A 16781-nucleotide genomic window follows, 5' to 3' on the forward strand; every position below is an offset into this window, starting at 1 on the left:
CCATCCTATTTTTTGCCACAGCTAAGCTGAAGCATCTAGAGACCAGGGGTTGATGTGAGTTGTCTACAAATGTGAGTCTTGATTACTCTCCCTGCTGCAGCCTTTAACGTTGGACAGAATACCCAGGGTGATGGGTGGGGGAGGGGCGGTCGGGGGGGATTCAACTTACCTCTTATTTGATTTTCTATAGGAAACAGATGCTGTGAAAGGTCTAGGGGATAGAATTATACACCAACTTTGTCATTCTCCTGCCTTCCCATTAAATGTGCTCCCTGGGGGAAGAGGTGGATTCTTTTCCTGCCTGTGAGTAGAAACTTAGGCTCATTGTATTAGCTTACAAGACATTCTTAAATAGTAAAACATTCACTTTCTATCATAAACACAATATCAATTTTAGTCATTTTAAATGCTCAGGGCTCCTGAGGGTAATGATGTCTTTTATTTTTTTCAGGTAAGGAAATTGAAGTTTGGAGAGAATAATTGATTGAAAAGAGGTCCCAGTGGTAGAAAGTGGGGAAGTCAGGATTCAAACCCATGACCCATGTATGCTTCACTGAAGACTTTACTTCCCACCCTCCACTGAGTGCATCAAAGAGACCCTCCTTTCACTCAAACCCGTTTTGTCTACCCTTGGAGCAAGAGATGAGTGAAGGGTTGAAAACCAATTGCATCCTAACTTCTTAGCATGACCTGACTCTTAGAGGCAGAACTCTGAGAGTAGCATTTACCATTCTGTCCCAGTAGGAAAAGAACTAAATAATTCATAAGCAGATTTCTTGACCTGTGGTCCATGAAAGATCTCCTGGTGGAAAGATTAGTCTTTTCTCTTAGATTTTCTTTGGTGTCACTTTGTAAACTGTCTTTATGAGAAGACTGTATTTATTGTAAATGTAATCATATTTTTGATGTGTGGTTTCATTACAAACTAATGTTGCATGGGAAGGGTATTACTTGATAATAGACATACTAGCCATTACCCTGACTTCCTGTTGGTGATAGGAGCATCCACTGATAGAAATGGGCCACAAAACAGCCATCACTGGGAGATGATATTTCTTGATATTTTCCAATTAAGGCCCAGGTTAATTGGAAAATATCAAGAAAAAGAAGTGATGTCCACATTTACATATATTCTTTGTTGTGATTTTTTTTTTAATCAGTGAGCATGATAAGGACTCCCAACACCACTCCCCTAAAAATGCTGCAGTGCCCATACTGTGGCAAAATTATGTCTGTCCACCTTGCAGATACACTGGACAAGGCATTTTTCATGAGAAGGCTTGATTTTAAAAGGCAGAAACCATGTCTAAACTTGTATTGTCTCAGAACAAAATTCTTTGGTCAAAACATCTTCCACAATTTTTTATTCATGTCTTTCAAGTGAAATAAGCCACGGGACTGTGTGGATCACAATAAACTGTGGAAAATTCTGAAAGAGATGCGAATACCAGACCACCTGACCTGCCTCTTGAGAAATCTGTATGCAGGTCAGGAAGCAACAGTTAGAACTGGACATGGAACAACAGACTGGTTCCAAATAGGAAAAGGAGTCTGTCAAGGCTGTATATTGTCACCCTGCTTATTTAACTTCTATGCAGAGTACATCATGAGAAACGCTGGGCTGGAAGAAACACAAGCTGAAATCAAGATTGCCGGGAGAAATATCAATCATGTCAGATATGCAGATGACACCACTCTTTTTTTTTTTTTGATTTTTTTTAATTTTTTTTTTACTTTATTTTACTTTACAATACTGTATTGGTTTTGCCATACATTGACATGAATCCACCATGGGTGTACATGCGTTCCCAAACATGAACCCCCCTCCCACCTCCCTCCCCATAACATCTCTCTGGGTCATCTCCGTGCACCAGCCCCAAGCATGCTGTATCCTGCGTCGGACATAGACTGGCGATTCGATTCTTACATGATAGTATACCTGTTACAATGCCATTCTCCCAAATCATCCCACCCTCTCCCTCTCCCTCTGAGTCCAAAAGTCTGTTATACACATCTGTGTCGTTTTTGCTGTCTTGCATACAGGGTCATCATTGCCATCTTTCTAAATTCCGTATATATGTGTTAGTATACTGTATTGGTGTTTTTCTTTCTGGCTTGCTTCACTCTGTATAATCGGCTCCAGTTTCATCCATCTCATCAGAAATGATTCAAATGAATTCTTTTTAACGGCTGAGTAATACTCCATTGTGTATATGTACCACAGCTTTCTTATCCATTCATCTGCTGATAGATGACACCACTCTTATGGCAGAAAGTGAAGAGGAACTAAAAAGCCTCTTGATGAAAGTGAAAGTGGAGAGTGAAAAAGTTAAGTTAAAGCTCAACATTCAGAAGACGAAGATCATGGCATCTGGTCCCATCACTTCATGGGAAATAGATGGGGAAACAGTGTCAGTCTTTATTTTTGGGGGCTCCAAAATCACTGCAGATTGTGACTGCAGCCATGAAATTAAAAGACGCTTACTCCTTGGAAGAAAAGCTATGACCAACCTAGATAGCATATTCAAAAGCAGAGACATTACTTTGCCGACTAAGGTGCGTCTAGTCAAGGCTATGGTTTTTCCTTTGGTCATGTATGGATGTGAGAGTTGGACTGTGAAGAAGGCTCAGTGCCAAAGAATTGATGCTTTTGAACTGTGGTGTTGGAGAAGACTCTTGAGAGTCCCTTGGACTGCAAGGAGATCCAACCAGTCCATTCTGAGGGAGATCAGCCCTGGGATTTCTTTGGAAGGAATGATGCTAAAGCTGAAACTCCAGTACTCAGGCCACCTCATGAGAAGAGTTGACTCATTGGAAAAGACTTTGATGCTGGGAGGGATTGGGGGCAGGAGTAGAAGGGGACGACAGAGGATGAGATGGCTGGATGGCATCACTGACTCGATGGACGTAAGTCTGAGTGAACTCCAGGGGTTGGTGATGGACAGGGAGGCCTGGCGTGCTGCGATTCATGAGGTTGCAAAGAGTTGGACATGACTGAGTGACTGAACTGAACTGATAGCGAGATTTAAGGAAGTCCTTACTATGTGCATTTGGCCTAGCTTATTTGGGACTTGGAGCAGATAAAGAAAACTGAAGCATATCTCTGTCAAATAGCAACCTAACTTTGGAATTGTTGACATTTCTTTTATTACAGTGTTTTGAAAGTCCCTTGGACTGCAAGGAGATCAAACCAGTCAATTCTACAGGAAATCAACCCTGAATATTCTCCGGACAGACTGATGCTGAAGCTCCAATACCTTGGCCACCTAATGTGAAGAACTGAAAGGACCCTGATGCTGGGAATGATTGAAGGCAATAGGAGAAGAGGGTGGAAGAGGATGAAATGGTTAGATAGCCTTATCAACTCAGTGGACATGAGATGGAGCAAACTCTGGGAGATAGTGGAGGACAGGGAATCGTGGCATGCTGAAGTCCATGGGGTTGCAAAGAGTCACACATGATTTAGTGACTGACAAACAAAACCTATGAAGAGGTATTGTTTGGAACTGCTGCAGCCATTTTGTGACCATGAGGAGGAGGCCAAGAGAATTGTAGAAAAGTTGACCCAGAATTCTGATCTTGTTGAGCTGCCAAACTATCACTGGAATGCCCTATCTTTGGAATACCTTGTTAAAAAAAAAATACATTCCTAGGATCTAAATAACTTTAACTAAATATTTTGTTCAGTTCAGTTCAGTTCAGTCACTCAGTCATGTCCGACTCATTGCAACCCCATGAATTGCAGCATGCCAGGCCTCTCTGTCTATCACCAACTCCCAGAGTTCACTCAGATTCAAGTCCATCGAGTCAGTGATGCCATCCAGCCATCTCATCCTCTGTCGTCCCCTTCTCCTCCTGCCCTCAATCCCTCCCAGCATCAGAGTCTTTTCCAATGAGTCAGCTCTTCGCATGAGGTGACCAAAGTACTGGAGTTTCAGCTTTAGCATCATTCCCTCCAAAGAATACCCAGGGCTGATCTCCTTCAGAATGGAGTTACTTGCCCTCTAACATTAGGATCTGTGTTTCAAACCTTGTCTTGGAGAATGCTGTTATTCCTTGGTATAAGTTTTCTCTCAAATGGCTAAAAGCTTTAGGGGCTCTGTTTCTTTTGTGAGTTAAGGTATAATATTTTCCAAAGGAAAAACCAAATGGTTGGGTATTGATATGTCATGTACAGATTATGTCAAATTGTATATTACAATTTCAATTTCATCTATTTCAAGATAAATATCATGTTTTTAAAGGTGAAATTTACCTTTGAGAATATGTAAGATTGACTTTTGTCTTGTTGTTCTTATTTTTCTTCCTGGAATGGATCGTTAATTTGTGAATAATCAAAAGTGAGGGAAATGATTTTTTTTAAAGATTGAACATAGATGAAGTAAATACATTTCTAATGTCAGTTTCTTGCATGTAATTTTTTCCCACTTATGTTTCAAGAGTATTTTTCCCTGGGGAGGGATCCTATACCTCTTATCAGATCCTCACATGAGTCTGGAATAGAAAAAATATTTATCTTGAGTTGGTGTGATAGGATAGACCATATTCAAAGCCTCAACTTTTGCTAGATTTCGACCTACTTTTTTATTACGAATGGGCATTGGCTTGGTCCAAATTCCTACACAATGGTCCGTTCCTACACCTCCAGTCCATGCCACGGTAGCATGGTGCATCCCTACACTGTTGATCTCAACAGTAGCTACATGATTTGCCTTAGTTAATTAAATGTGAGTAGAATTAACATGTATCACTTCCAGGCAGAAACTGTAAGAGCCAGCACACAATTCATCATATTCCCTCTTACCCCTCTGTGATCTTGGAATCATGTAAAAAAATGGCACATCTGCCAAGGTTCTGTTGAGTTGTGAGTGGCTCTGGTTAGTAGAGCTCCCTCGTCGACCCATGATGGACATGGGGCATGAGTGAGAAATTTGAACTCAATTGTTGTCAGCTGCTAAGGTTTTCAGGTTGTTATTGTAGCACAACCTGACCTATCCTGATGGATCTAATGTCCATTTCAGTCCTTCCTGCTTTATCCATTCATACCTCTGACCTCAAACACATTCAGCATGGAACCAGGAAAAGGAAGGAATTTCATTTACAGAGTGGTCTCTAAGTGCCCAGGATAATGGAGGGTCTTATTCCTAAAGTCACCTTATTTCAACTGCACAAATAGCCCAACGACACAGGAAGGGCTCCTAGTTCAGCACAGGGTTCAGGAGATCAAGGCTCGGAGCTTAAGCACCCAGTGCTGGGAGCCTCAGTTTCTACTCCAAAGTTCTCACTCTTTCCATTGCAGCAACTGTCTCTCACTGCAAGGCTGGCTAAGGTCATTCTGGGAGGGATGCTTTTGGATCTTAAAAAAAATAATAATAACCTTTACTAATGACCTGGTAATTGTTTTTATAGCTTCCCAATGAAGTGTGAAGTGTTCTAAGAGACAACACAGGACAATTTCCTTTGATGGTGAAGTTCTCCAAAGAATGATTGCCTCAATTTGGGCTCCTAGTCCCCTGACTTCAGCGTGATATTGAACGGACCCTGAGTTGCTGGCCTAGAAAACCTGCCGAGTTTGGCAGGAAGGTTGGCTCATATTTATCTATATTTTAAAGCAGTAATCCTATCTTTCTTTTTCAAAAATGACCACATAACAGCATATGAACAAATAATAAATAGCTGGCCTTTGTCGAGCACTTACACTGTGCTATGACTGGGCTCAGCACTTCAAGTCCCCACCTCCCCCGCCACCAAAGCCCAGCGTGGTGCCTGGCACATGGCGAGGGCTCCATAAACATCTCTGTAATGAATGAATCACCTACAACAAACATTTGTTAGACCTGGTGCTTTGAGCTTTGCTCAAATGCAATGAAATACTTTCTGCTCAAATACTTGTGCTGTGCTGTGCTAAGTTGCTTCAGTCTGACCCTTTGCATCCCTATGGACCATAGCTTGCCAGGCATTTCTGTCCACGGGGTTCTCCAGGCAAGAATGCTGGAGTGGGCTGCCATGCCCTCCTCTAGGGAATCTTCCTGACCCAGGGATTGAGCCCATATCTCTTACGTCTCCTGAATTGGGAGGCAGGTTCTTTATCACTGGTACCACCTGGGAACTTGACCTCTGGCCAAACGCAGTGAAAATTTATTGAGATGGTGACGGGGAGGCAGGGGAGAGAAAGGTTAGTGTTCAGACAACTCAGTCACTGAATTTGCACCTAAAAAACCTTTTGAAATTCCAAGACAGTGAGAAGATTAATTTTAATTGAAAATGTTAATAATATAAGCTAATATTAGAGTTAGGTCAAATTTATGATCTAGGAGAGTTGCCTTTTACTTGTTTTGGTACAAATAACTGGACTCCCTCTGTCCAGAGGGACGTTACGTCCCTGTAGGATAGATAATGTGTTACGTCTATTAGGACTCTTCATGGTTTACTTACAAAGCGCCTCCCAAGAGTTGTCTCACTTTTCTCTCACAGTTTCCCTGTGCGGGAGGCAGGGCTGATGTGTTTATTATGAGTTGCAGCTCAGGAAATTTGGAGACATCCAGGGAACTGCCTGAGGAGCTGCACACTCATCCGGGGCAGAGAAGGCTGGAAGCGGACACGAGCTCTAAGAGAGGCCAGCGTAAAGTGTTTTCCATCACACCGGGGGATCTTCCTCCTTCTCGGCTTCTGATAGGTCCTGGGACGAAGGCGCTAAGCAGGTGGTAGGCTGTCGCACCTTTTGTGTTGTTGTTGTGCCTTTATAAACGCATGTGTTGCTAATCTATGGTTTATTCCATGCTTGCTGCTCGGATAGCTGTGATGTTCCCCGTAGTGTGTGCTGTGCTTAGCTGCTCAGTTGTGTCTGACTCTTTGTGACCCCACGGATTGCAGCCTGCCAGGCTCCTCTGTCCCTGGCTCTGGACAAAAATACTGGAGAGGGTTGCCATGCCCTTATCCAGGGGGTCTTCCCAACCCAGGAATCAAACCCAGGTCTCCCATATTGCAGGCGGATTCTTTACTGACTGAATCACCAGGGAAGCCCATTCCCTGTAGTAAGAGATAACATACCTGTGATGGTTAACATGTCAACTTGGCTAAGCTTCGGTGCCCAGTTGTTTGGTCAAACACCAGTCTACATGTTGCTGTAAAAATATATATTTAAAAGATGTGATTAACATTGAAATCAATAAGAGTCGAAGTAAAGCAGATTGCCCTTTGTAATGGAGGTGGACCTCAGCCAGTCAGTCCAAGTCCTTAAGAAAAAAAGGCTGAGATTTCCGAAGATGAAGAAATTCTGCCTCCTGACTATCTTTGGACTCCAGACTGTAACGTTCACTCCTGCAGGAATTTCCAGCCTGACAGCCAGCCCTGTACATTTTGGACTTGCCAGCCCCCACAACTGCATGAGCCAATTCCTTAAAATTCACTCGCCTCCCTTTATTCTGTATACATACATATTTACATCCCGTTGGTTCTGTTTCTCTGAAGAACCCTGACTAACACAATGCCTTATGCCTTTCTGGCAGATGATGACAGCGAGGAAAGCTCCCACTCTGGACTGCCTCCTCTCTGCCTTTCTTGAGCCATCTCATGTAACCTTCACAACAGCTCAACGTGGGCAGTGTTACTCCCTCATGATACCAATGACAAAATCAAAGTGGGTCGAAATAACTCACTCAAGGTCAAAAAGCTAGACAGTGACAGGGAATGAAGCCAGGTTTCCAGTCCCAAGCACTCAAACAAACATCTCTGAATTCATCAGGCAATTCATTTTCTAAGACAGTCAAAGAGTGTATCATGGTAAAAATTAAGCAGCTGATCATATTTTTCAGAGGTGATATTTTATTCATTGGGAAATAGCAGCCATTTGTCAAATATTATTTGAGTAGTGTTAGTTACTCAGTTGTGTCCAAATCTTTGTGACCCTGTGGACTCTATCCCGCCAAGCTCCTCTGTCCATAGAATTTTCCAGGCAAGAGTACTGGAGTGGGTTGCCATTCCCCTCTCCAGGGAATCTTGCCGAACCAGGGATAGAACACGGGTCTCCTGCATTGCAGGCAGATTCTTTACCGTCTGAACGACCTGGAAAGCCCATTATTTGAGTAGATGTAGTATAATACCTTGAACTAAAAGAAGGAGGAAACCTTTCTGATGATTTGCTGTGATTCCAAATTCATTATAGAGAGGATGCAAAAATCTGTCACCTGGCAACCTCAAAAGCCGAGTTGCGTTTGTGTGACAGAAAACAAAAGCCTATGCCTTTCAGGTTGGTTCTGGGTTTGGAGATGTTTGAGACTCGAGGTGTTACAGAAGGGGAGACCAGTGATAAATGATTCTGAAGTCTGTGCTTTCTCTTTGCATGCAACACAACTCCCAGGAGCTAAGGTAATGTTCCAGAAAGATAAAAAAAATGTCTGAGAAGGCTGCCACCTGTCCCAGCGCAGTATGTAGACCCTCAGTGATATTTATTTTGCCTGTTACATGTACACAGATATGTAAAACCAGCTCAGGAAAACCAGCTCTTTATCTTTCTCTGGGAAACTCCATGTAAGCTTTGGAAGTTTAAAAAAAAAAAAAAGGCAGGGAGGGATCCGCTTTCTCATGAGCTTATTTTTAGCTCCTCTCTCCTTTGCAGAATGGCTAACGCCAACTCAAACTATTTCTGAAAAGAGTTGCTGGGGACAAAGTGGAGCCGTGGGTAGGCCTCCTCGAGCTGGGTCTCTGAAGCAGGTGAGATGCAAGATAAAGCAATCGCTTTGCAGCCACCTTTGACGTAAGTGCTGGCGATTTCTTCAATTAGCTTAATCCTTTCCTCCTGACACGCGCTTTATAGAAGAGCAAATGGCGTCATTATCCTCTCCCCCCGCCGCCGCCCCCCTCTCTCCCCCCAGCCCCCGGCCTCTCTAATCCCTGTCTGCGCGCCGACAGATGCCTTTCTGCCTGCCTGTGCTGCCTGTATCTCGGAGCCCTGTGTCATGATGAGGCGGACTGTGTGTGACAGATTGCTAAATCTGGCCTTCTCTAGGCAGGGGACTCGGCACTCAAGGGGCACCGGCTGCTCCAGCCTTCCCTGGGCTGAGGCAGGCCCAGAAAGCTCTGGAGGGCTACGTTGTGACTCAGGAAATCCCTTGCAGAGAAGGCCAGCTCTCCGCTGCTGGCAGAGCCCACCATTGGGAACTTGTCTTGTTTAGGATTTAAATCTGGGGCCCCGCCCAGGAGAAGCCGAAGGAAGTGTCTTGCTCCAGATACCATGGCAAGTATCAGCCATCTTTTGATAACCAAGGAGTATTGCCTGGTCCTGTCCTCCTAAACACAACTGGGACCTGTCTGTGTATGCCCATTTGTTCACCTACTTGCCTGTTATTTTCACCCCTCACACATTTCCATTTCTGTTTGTTTTTTTTTTTCCTTCTGAGGCCACTGCTTTGGATATGAAACTGCTCTTAAACTTCAGCCCTGTCTCCAACCACCTGTGTATCTTTTGAGCCTGTTTCTGAGCCTCTGTTTCCTTATCAGTCAATTGGAGAGGAATGCTTTCTTTTTTTCTTTTGAGAGATGTTTAGTGAGGAGTCAGGAAAATAACGAAAGCACTGCACCTCGTGTACAGGGGGTGCTTAATAAATGTGATTTATTAATGAAACAATAACATTTACATCACCATTACTACTATTAGTGTATATTTCTCTAGTGATTTAGTTCGTTAAAAAAATGTCAAGGGAATTTCATATAACATCGCTTCAACTGCTAGAAATTAGTATTATATCCCTCAATTTTTTTCTCAGATGAAATGTGATATACTTGAGATCACTGCGGACAGAGGTTGGCCAACTATGGCCAGTGGACCAGAGCAGCTCACTGTCTGCTTCTGTAAATAGTTTCCCTGGGATTTGACCGTGTCCTCAGCTATACATGGTCTGTGGCTGTTTTTGTGTCACAAGACCTCTGACAGGTTGTAAGTGGTGGAACCAGGACTGAAATGATATACATGTCTACCAAAGCTCAAACTCAGGGCTATCCTGGGAACATGTTCTCTAAATGGAAAAAAAAAAAAAAAAAATGGTGGCAGCACGTGGAAAAAAACTGCAGATGTGTTTTGTGTGTTTTTAATTAACCTAAACTGTTTCTTTGCATTCCTTAGGCAAGATTCACATGTACACAGCAGTGTCCTAGACCGAGAGCTTGAGAAAGTTCTGAATTTAGACCCCAGGGCAATCCCTTGAATTAGAGCCCACCCGGCAAGCTCATGGTGGAGACAGCATAGGGTCTGGAGCTTCTGATTCAGGAGGAACTTCTAACAAGGTCTTGTTCTCACTGTTACCTCCATGTGAACATTTCCTGTTACTTACTATATGCCCTTTAACCCCTGATTTCTCTTTTCCCTATCTCAGCCCCAGCCTGCGCTGAGTGGCACTCTCAGAGGCTGGCAGTATAGACAGGGCTGTTGAGGGGTTCTGTGCTCTGATCCCACAGGCAGGAAATCCAGCTCCTCTGCCGCCTAACCCCCAACACATATTTCCCAAAAGCCTGCTCTGTGCTGAGCCCAGTCCTGGGTGCTGGGGAGACACCAGTGCATGGTGAGCCCTGGTGCCAGCCCTCAAGGAGCAGAGCAGAGGAAGGGGATCAGAAAGTGAAGAAACAACGCTAGAATAGGGTAAAGTATCTGGGGAGGGTAGGCGTTTAGTAGGTCTGGAGTGCCAATTTGAGAGGGAAGCCAAGAGAAGCAGCCAGAAATGAAGTGTGGAAAGAAAAGGGCCTCACATCAGACTCTGAGGAGTTTGGATGACTTCTTGGGGGCAGGGAGGAGCCCTTGAAGGTTCAAAGCAGGGGGTGCCCTCAGGCCTGCCCTTCCTACCTACAGGGCACCACCTGTACCCCATTGCTCTCACCCTAGTCTCTGCCCCACTCTGCTCCATCTGCAGATCACTCCCTCAGGCCTGGTGACGTGTACACTGCTCATGGCTCTGCCTTCAGGAGAAAGGACCCAGGGAAGGCTCCTGTGCATGCCCGGAAGGGGCTCACGGTGGAGCATCAGGAATACAGGGTCTTGGGTGTCTGGACTACAGTCTAGAATTGCGTAAGCATGCACCTAGGGCATCTCCAAACACAGAGGGTGACAGGACAAGAAATACAGGATTCTAATTAAAGTTGGTGCCTCTCTGAGGAAGTGAGCTCCGAAGGGTGGCTATGGGTCAGCCAGTAAAAGATGGTGAGGAAGGAGGTGAAGGTGAGAGGAGATGGGCAGGGAACAGCATTCCAAACAGAAGGGCTGCCGGGAGGAAGACACAGTGATGTCTGCCCATGTTCTCCCTGGCAGGAGTGACAGAAGAGGGTGGCAAGCAGCAAAGTGAGGCTGGCGCCCCGGCTGTATAGGGCATTAGTGTGCAACTCTGTGCGTGTGTGTGTTATGTGCATGCACGTGTATGCACACATACATGGGGGGAAGGGCAGATAGGAGATCCCTTGCCAAGTGCTACACATAACGTTGCACATCTCCCCAGCAAGTCGAGGGGCTTTCAGCTTCCGTACTCACCCCCTCTTTCCTGTGTGAGGATGTAAACGTACAGAAAATAATTCAATCTTGATGAGTTGAAGATAAAAAATAATAGTGACACACACGCATGTGCCCAAAGCAAATTGAGAAAGAACTGCAAACTTCTTTTCATCCCACATAGTGAAAATAATTTGGTCTCTGACCCAATGGAGCATCTGAAATGCAGGCAAAAGCAACATAACTTAGATGCCAGTCATGCTGTTTTTAATGAGTTCTTCAGACATTTACGTTCGAGGCTGAGATAGCCCCAGAGGACTCCTGTGTCAGTTATCTATAGCTGGAACATTGTGGATACTCTCTTTACACAAAACAGGGCCCACTTCCAAAGAGAGATTATGTTTTCCCCATCAATAAAGCTTGATTTTTATGGGCATTTAAAATCACACTAGCAAGACCCATTGGTAGGTGTTGAACAGGCTCCAGGATGGGAGCCTGCCAGTGTTCATCATCTTCATAAGCTCAAATGCCCTAAAATGTTGCCCTTGAGGATCTTCCCAGAAAGACCAGCCTTGCCAATTCTTCAATACACTTGAAATAAGAAAGATTCTTCTGAAGCGTGCAAAGCATTTTGGAAAGAGTGGTACCCTTCCCTTGGGGTGCTGTCTGACCCCCCTTCATTTCAGTTTGCTTCATTCAATGGCAACTTCTACTTCATCTCCTTGCTGTCAATCCTCTTGATTTCGCTTTTACCATTAACACTGTTTTTAATATGGGTATGGTGCAAGGCCTAAAATTAAGGTTTCATATTATAGGCTGCCTTGGCATTGATAAAATCAGGAGGTCCTCAAAAGGCCTAACCCCAAGGTTCTGCAGTCCACGGGGGCGCAAAGAATCGGACACGACTGAACGGTTGAACAACAGCAGCCAAGGTTCCCGCTCTGCTCCTGGAGACCAGGTCTCTTAGCCCTGTTAAACAGACCAGGTGTAGTTCTTGCTTTTCTCTCAGTTCCTTGCGGGCCCAAAGATTTATTCAAACAAGCTACTGTATCCTTTCTCTGGAACCAGGGGCACTTCACCCTTTGGATACTACAAAGCCTGCTGTCCACAGCCCCTGGTGGTTCACTCTGTTCCCTAGCGCAACCCCCTCATGCCCCTGCCTGGTGCAGCTGTTTTTGGTTGGAATTGTTGCACATTCTGAATTACTGGGATGTAACTAGAAAGCTTTTCTTTTCGAATTTAATTTATTTATTTGTCTATGCTGGATCTTTGTTACTACACTCGGGCTTTCTCTAGTTGCTGAGAGTGGGATCTACTCTCTACTTGTGTTGGCTTCTCTTGTTGCGGAGCACAGGCGTTAGGCATGCAGGCTTCGGTAGTTGTGGTGCATGGACTTAGTTGCTCCATGATGTGTGGGAACTTCCCAGACCAGGGATTGAACGCATGTCCCCTGCATTGACAAGTAGATTCTTAACCATTGGACTACCAGGGAAGTCCCTAGAAAACTTTCCTATTGTCCATCTGCTCAGTGCTCCTTGACACTGAGGGGATTCACCTAGATTGTTTTATGGATATCATCCTTAAAATTTCTTAAAAAATATGTTTATGTTAAAAATAATATAGCTCCACTATAAAAAAAATAGAAAATTCATACAAGTATTCAGATGAAATTAAAAATCATCCGTAACTTTATGCATCTAGAGAGTGACCACTAACATTTTTCCTTTTAGGTTTTTCTCTGTATATTTTAAAATATAGTTTATATCTTATGTATATATGTTATTTTTGTCCTCATTTTAAAGTTAGTATTATATCATAAACATTTACATATGCTATTAATGATTCTGTAAACATTTTTTAATGGCTGCATAATAATCTGCATATTTTTCCTAATGATTTTCTGAAAACTATTTTGGTTATCTATTATTATATAATTTATCATATCATTTATTATAAGTAATACTGGGATAGCAAATGAACACATCTGATGCCCAGCTCTGTAGATCTGGGTCTCTTATCAAAAATAATAGTATCTTTTATCATGTGATATCACTTATATGTGAAATCTAAGAATAAGGTAAAAATGAACATATTTACAAAACAGAAATAGAGTCACAGATGTAGAAAACAAACATAATTACCATGGGGTCAGAGAGAGAGGGATAAATAGAAAGTTTTGGATTTACATATTCACACTACTATGTAAGATAAGTTAGCTAATAAGGACCTAACATACAGCAGAAGGAACTCTACTCAATACACTGTAATGGAATATATGGGAAAAGAATCTACAAAAGAGTGGATATATGTATGTGCGTAACTGATTCACTTTGCTGTACACCTGAAACTAACACAACATTGTAAATCAACTATGAAAATCAGAGTGTTAGTCACTCAGCTGTCTCCGACTCTTTGCGACCCCATGGACCGTAGCCCGCCAGGCTCCTCTGTCCGTGGAATTCTCCAGGCAAGAATACTGGAGAGGGTTGCCATTCCCTTTTGCAAGGGTATAATCCAATAGAAAATTTTTAAAAAGGAAAAAAAAATAGATAAAAAGAGAATAGTTTCCTTGATGAGTTTTGCAGTGAAAGGTCATGGTTACCTCATGTGGATAAGGAAGCTGCTCCAAGTCTTACAGGATAGGGTTTGGTAAACTGTCTCCTCTAGGCCCAGTCCAGCCAGCTTGTTTTTGTAAATACAGCCTGATTGGTCACAGCCATGCTCTTTGCAACCATGTTGTCTATGGCTGCTTTCATGCCTCAAGGGCAAAGTTGAGTCATTTAGGCTTGCAAAACGTGAAGTATTTACTACTGACTCTTTCCACAAAAAGTTGGCTAATTCCTGAGACTAGAATGTCAGGGACCTCAGGCTTTCTCCCTGAAAACCCTACAGCCCTAAACCATGCATTTTAAAATGTCTTCCTTTAAATTGTGATATTAAAAACAAATATAGAGGAAGTTAGCATGTAATAATAAAACAGCCAAAATCCAATAAATTTCCAAATGTAGGCTTCTTGGGTGTACCCAGTTCCACTCCTTCCATCTGCCTATCCTCTATTTTAGAATTTTAGCCAGGCCCAGGAAAAGATTGATAAAACAGAACAGAAACTCAGACAGAATAAGATAGGAACAGTAACTTTATCATAATAAATATGCCACCAAAAATTAGTGGAGAAGAGAAGTATTGCTCTACATTTGGTGTTGGCATATGGTGTGAGGTAGGGATCTGATTCATATTATATACAAAAATGAACTTCAGATTAATGCCTAACTGTGAAAGGTTCTGGTGGCTCAGACTGTAAAGAATCTGGCCTACTCTGGCATACTCTTAAGTGAGCATGCATGAGGATCTTGCTCTCAGCGCTGTTAGTGGTAGTGGATACCAGAGGCAACTCTTAAATGTGAAAGTGTGTTCAAATGGATATACTCTATTGTATATATGCAACTGTAAGGTGCAATGTCTGATATTGTTGTTGTTCAGTTGCTAAGTCGTGTATAACTCTTTGCAACCCCATGAACTGCAGCATGCCAGGCTTCCCTGTCCTCACCACATATAGCAATCCAGATAACACACTTGACTCTTAGTACTGAATGAATAGATAAGCAAGAAATTTTAACACAATACTCTCTAGTAAGTTCAAAATACAAACACACAGAAAATAGCAGTATGTATTTTTTTAAACTTTTTATTCTGTATTGGAGTATAGCCGATTAACAATGTTTCGATAGTTTCAGGTGAACAGCAGAAGGACTCAGCCATACATAGACATGTTTCCATTCTCCCCCAAACTCCCCTTCCGTCAAGGCTGCCACATTGAGGAGAGTTCCCTGTGCTATTCAGGATGTCCTTATTGGTTATCCATTTTAAATAATGTACCTGTATGTACCTGTCCATCCCAAACTCCCTAACTATCCTTTCCCCCAATCCTTCCCCCTGGCAACCATAACTTCATTCTCTTAAGTCTGTGAATCTGTTTCTGTTTTGTAAATTAAATTTGTTTGTATCGTGTCTTTTTAGATTCCGCAGATAAGGGATGTCATAAAATGTTTCTGCTTCTTTGACTTACCACTGTATATTTTATAAGGTACCTGCATCTTGAGAATGAACATACAAACAGACAATGGACAGACCATGTATAAAAATAGAACTCTAACCCACCACCTGCAGCAACCTGTCCAGGAAACCAGTGGTTAACTCAATAACTAGCCTAGGAAGCCAGCCTGCTGTAAGTCTTTCTTGTAGGAAGTCAGACTGTTAATCAACCCAGGAAGTTAAATAATAACTTCTGTAACAATTGACCCCAAATAGCCAGGAGGACTAGGAACTTTCCAGGTGGTGCAGTGGTAAAGAATCTGCCTGCCAACGAAGTAAGTGCTGGAGATGTGGGTTTGATTCCTGGGTTGGGAATATCCTCTGGAGGAGGAAATGGCAACCCGTTGCAGTGTTCTTGCCTGGAGGATTCCATGGACAGAGAAGCCTGGCTACCTACAGTCCATAGGGTTGCGAGGAGTCAGACACGACTGAGTGTCTGAGCTTGTATGTACAGCCAGGACTTGATTAATAATTCACAGTTTCTCTAATAGTTGCCCCCACTTCCGTCTTCGAAAACCTACCAGAGAGTGTTAAGTAGGAACCACTAACCAATCACATAGGCTCTCTCTCTTCTAGTTAGCTGGCCTCCAACTTAACATGCCAACAGCTTCTCCAATCTGGGCATTCTGGAAGCCTTCTCTTTTTTCCTACTATAAAGCTTTCCCACTCCTCTGGCTGCCTTTGAGTCCCTGCCAGGACGCAAGTGACAGTAGCTGACTTTGCTGTAGCAAACTCAGAGTAAATTGCCTCTGCTTATTCTCATTTAGTTGGTCTTCATTATTTCCATGATCGGCAGGGATCTGCTGGGCACATTTATTTGTGTGGTACCGCTTTGTAGGGTGGGGATGAATTGGAGGGGAAACCAGGGCCTTGCATGGGCCCATGTAGACACTATCTGTGCCACAAACTGAGGAAGTCATTAACTGAACTTTTGGAGGTCCACGAAAAATAATTTAAAAATTTTTTTAATTAGTTCATTTTCATTTCTTTCTGCATTGTGCCTTTCCTTTTTTGCTTCTGCTCCTTTCCAGATTTCCCTCTGCTTGAGGTTGGGGCTAATATCCAGATCATTCTTTAACCAAGAGGAGCTGGTTAAAAGGAATTAAAGGAAGGCATAAAAGGAAGCTGCCCTCATGTGCCTTCTGGGGACCAGTGTAGCGGAGGTTCAGATGATCCATTAAGGTCCCCACCAAATCTGAACTTCTCTAGGAAACTCTCC

The 16781-nt window shown here is 43.2% G+C and overlaps 1 protein-coding gene across 16 annotated transcripts in view; it reads left to right on the forward strand.

The window, feature by feature from the left end:
- The first annotated feature begins 8620 nt into the window (after window positions 1-8620).
- SOD3 (superoxide dismutase 3) overlaps window positions 8621-16781 on the forward strand; it is an 86854-nt gene continuing 78693 nt past the window's right edge. For 6 of the 16 annotated variants that reach the window (XR_008199609.1, XM_052642373.1, XM_052642370.1 and 3 more), the window contains exon 1: window positions 8621-8712. The gene's annotated coding sequence lies outside the window, so the exon portion shown is untranslated. Of the gene's footprint in view, window positions 8756-12285; window positions 12429-16781 lie in introns of all 16 variants that reach the window. The other 10 variants (XR_008199610.1, XM_052642372.1, XM_052642383.1 and 7 more) reach the window with 6 other exon arrangements.

Source organism: Budorcas taxicolor, chromosome 6, assembly GCF_023091745.1.
Source record: "Budorcas taxicolor isolate Tak-1 chromosome 6, Takin1.1, whole genome shotgun sequence".
NCBI lineage: Eukaryota > Metazoa > Chordata > Mammalia > Artiodactyla > Bovidae > Budorcas > Budorcas taxicolor.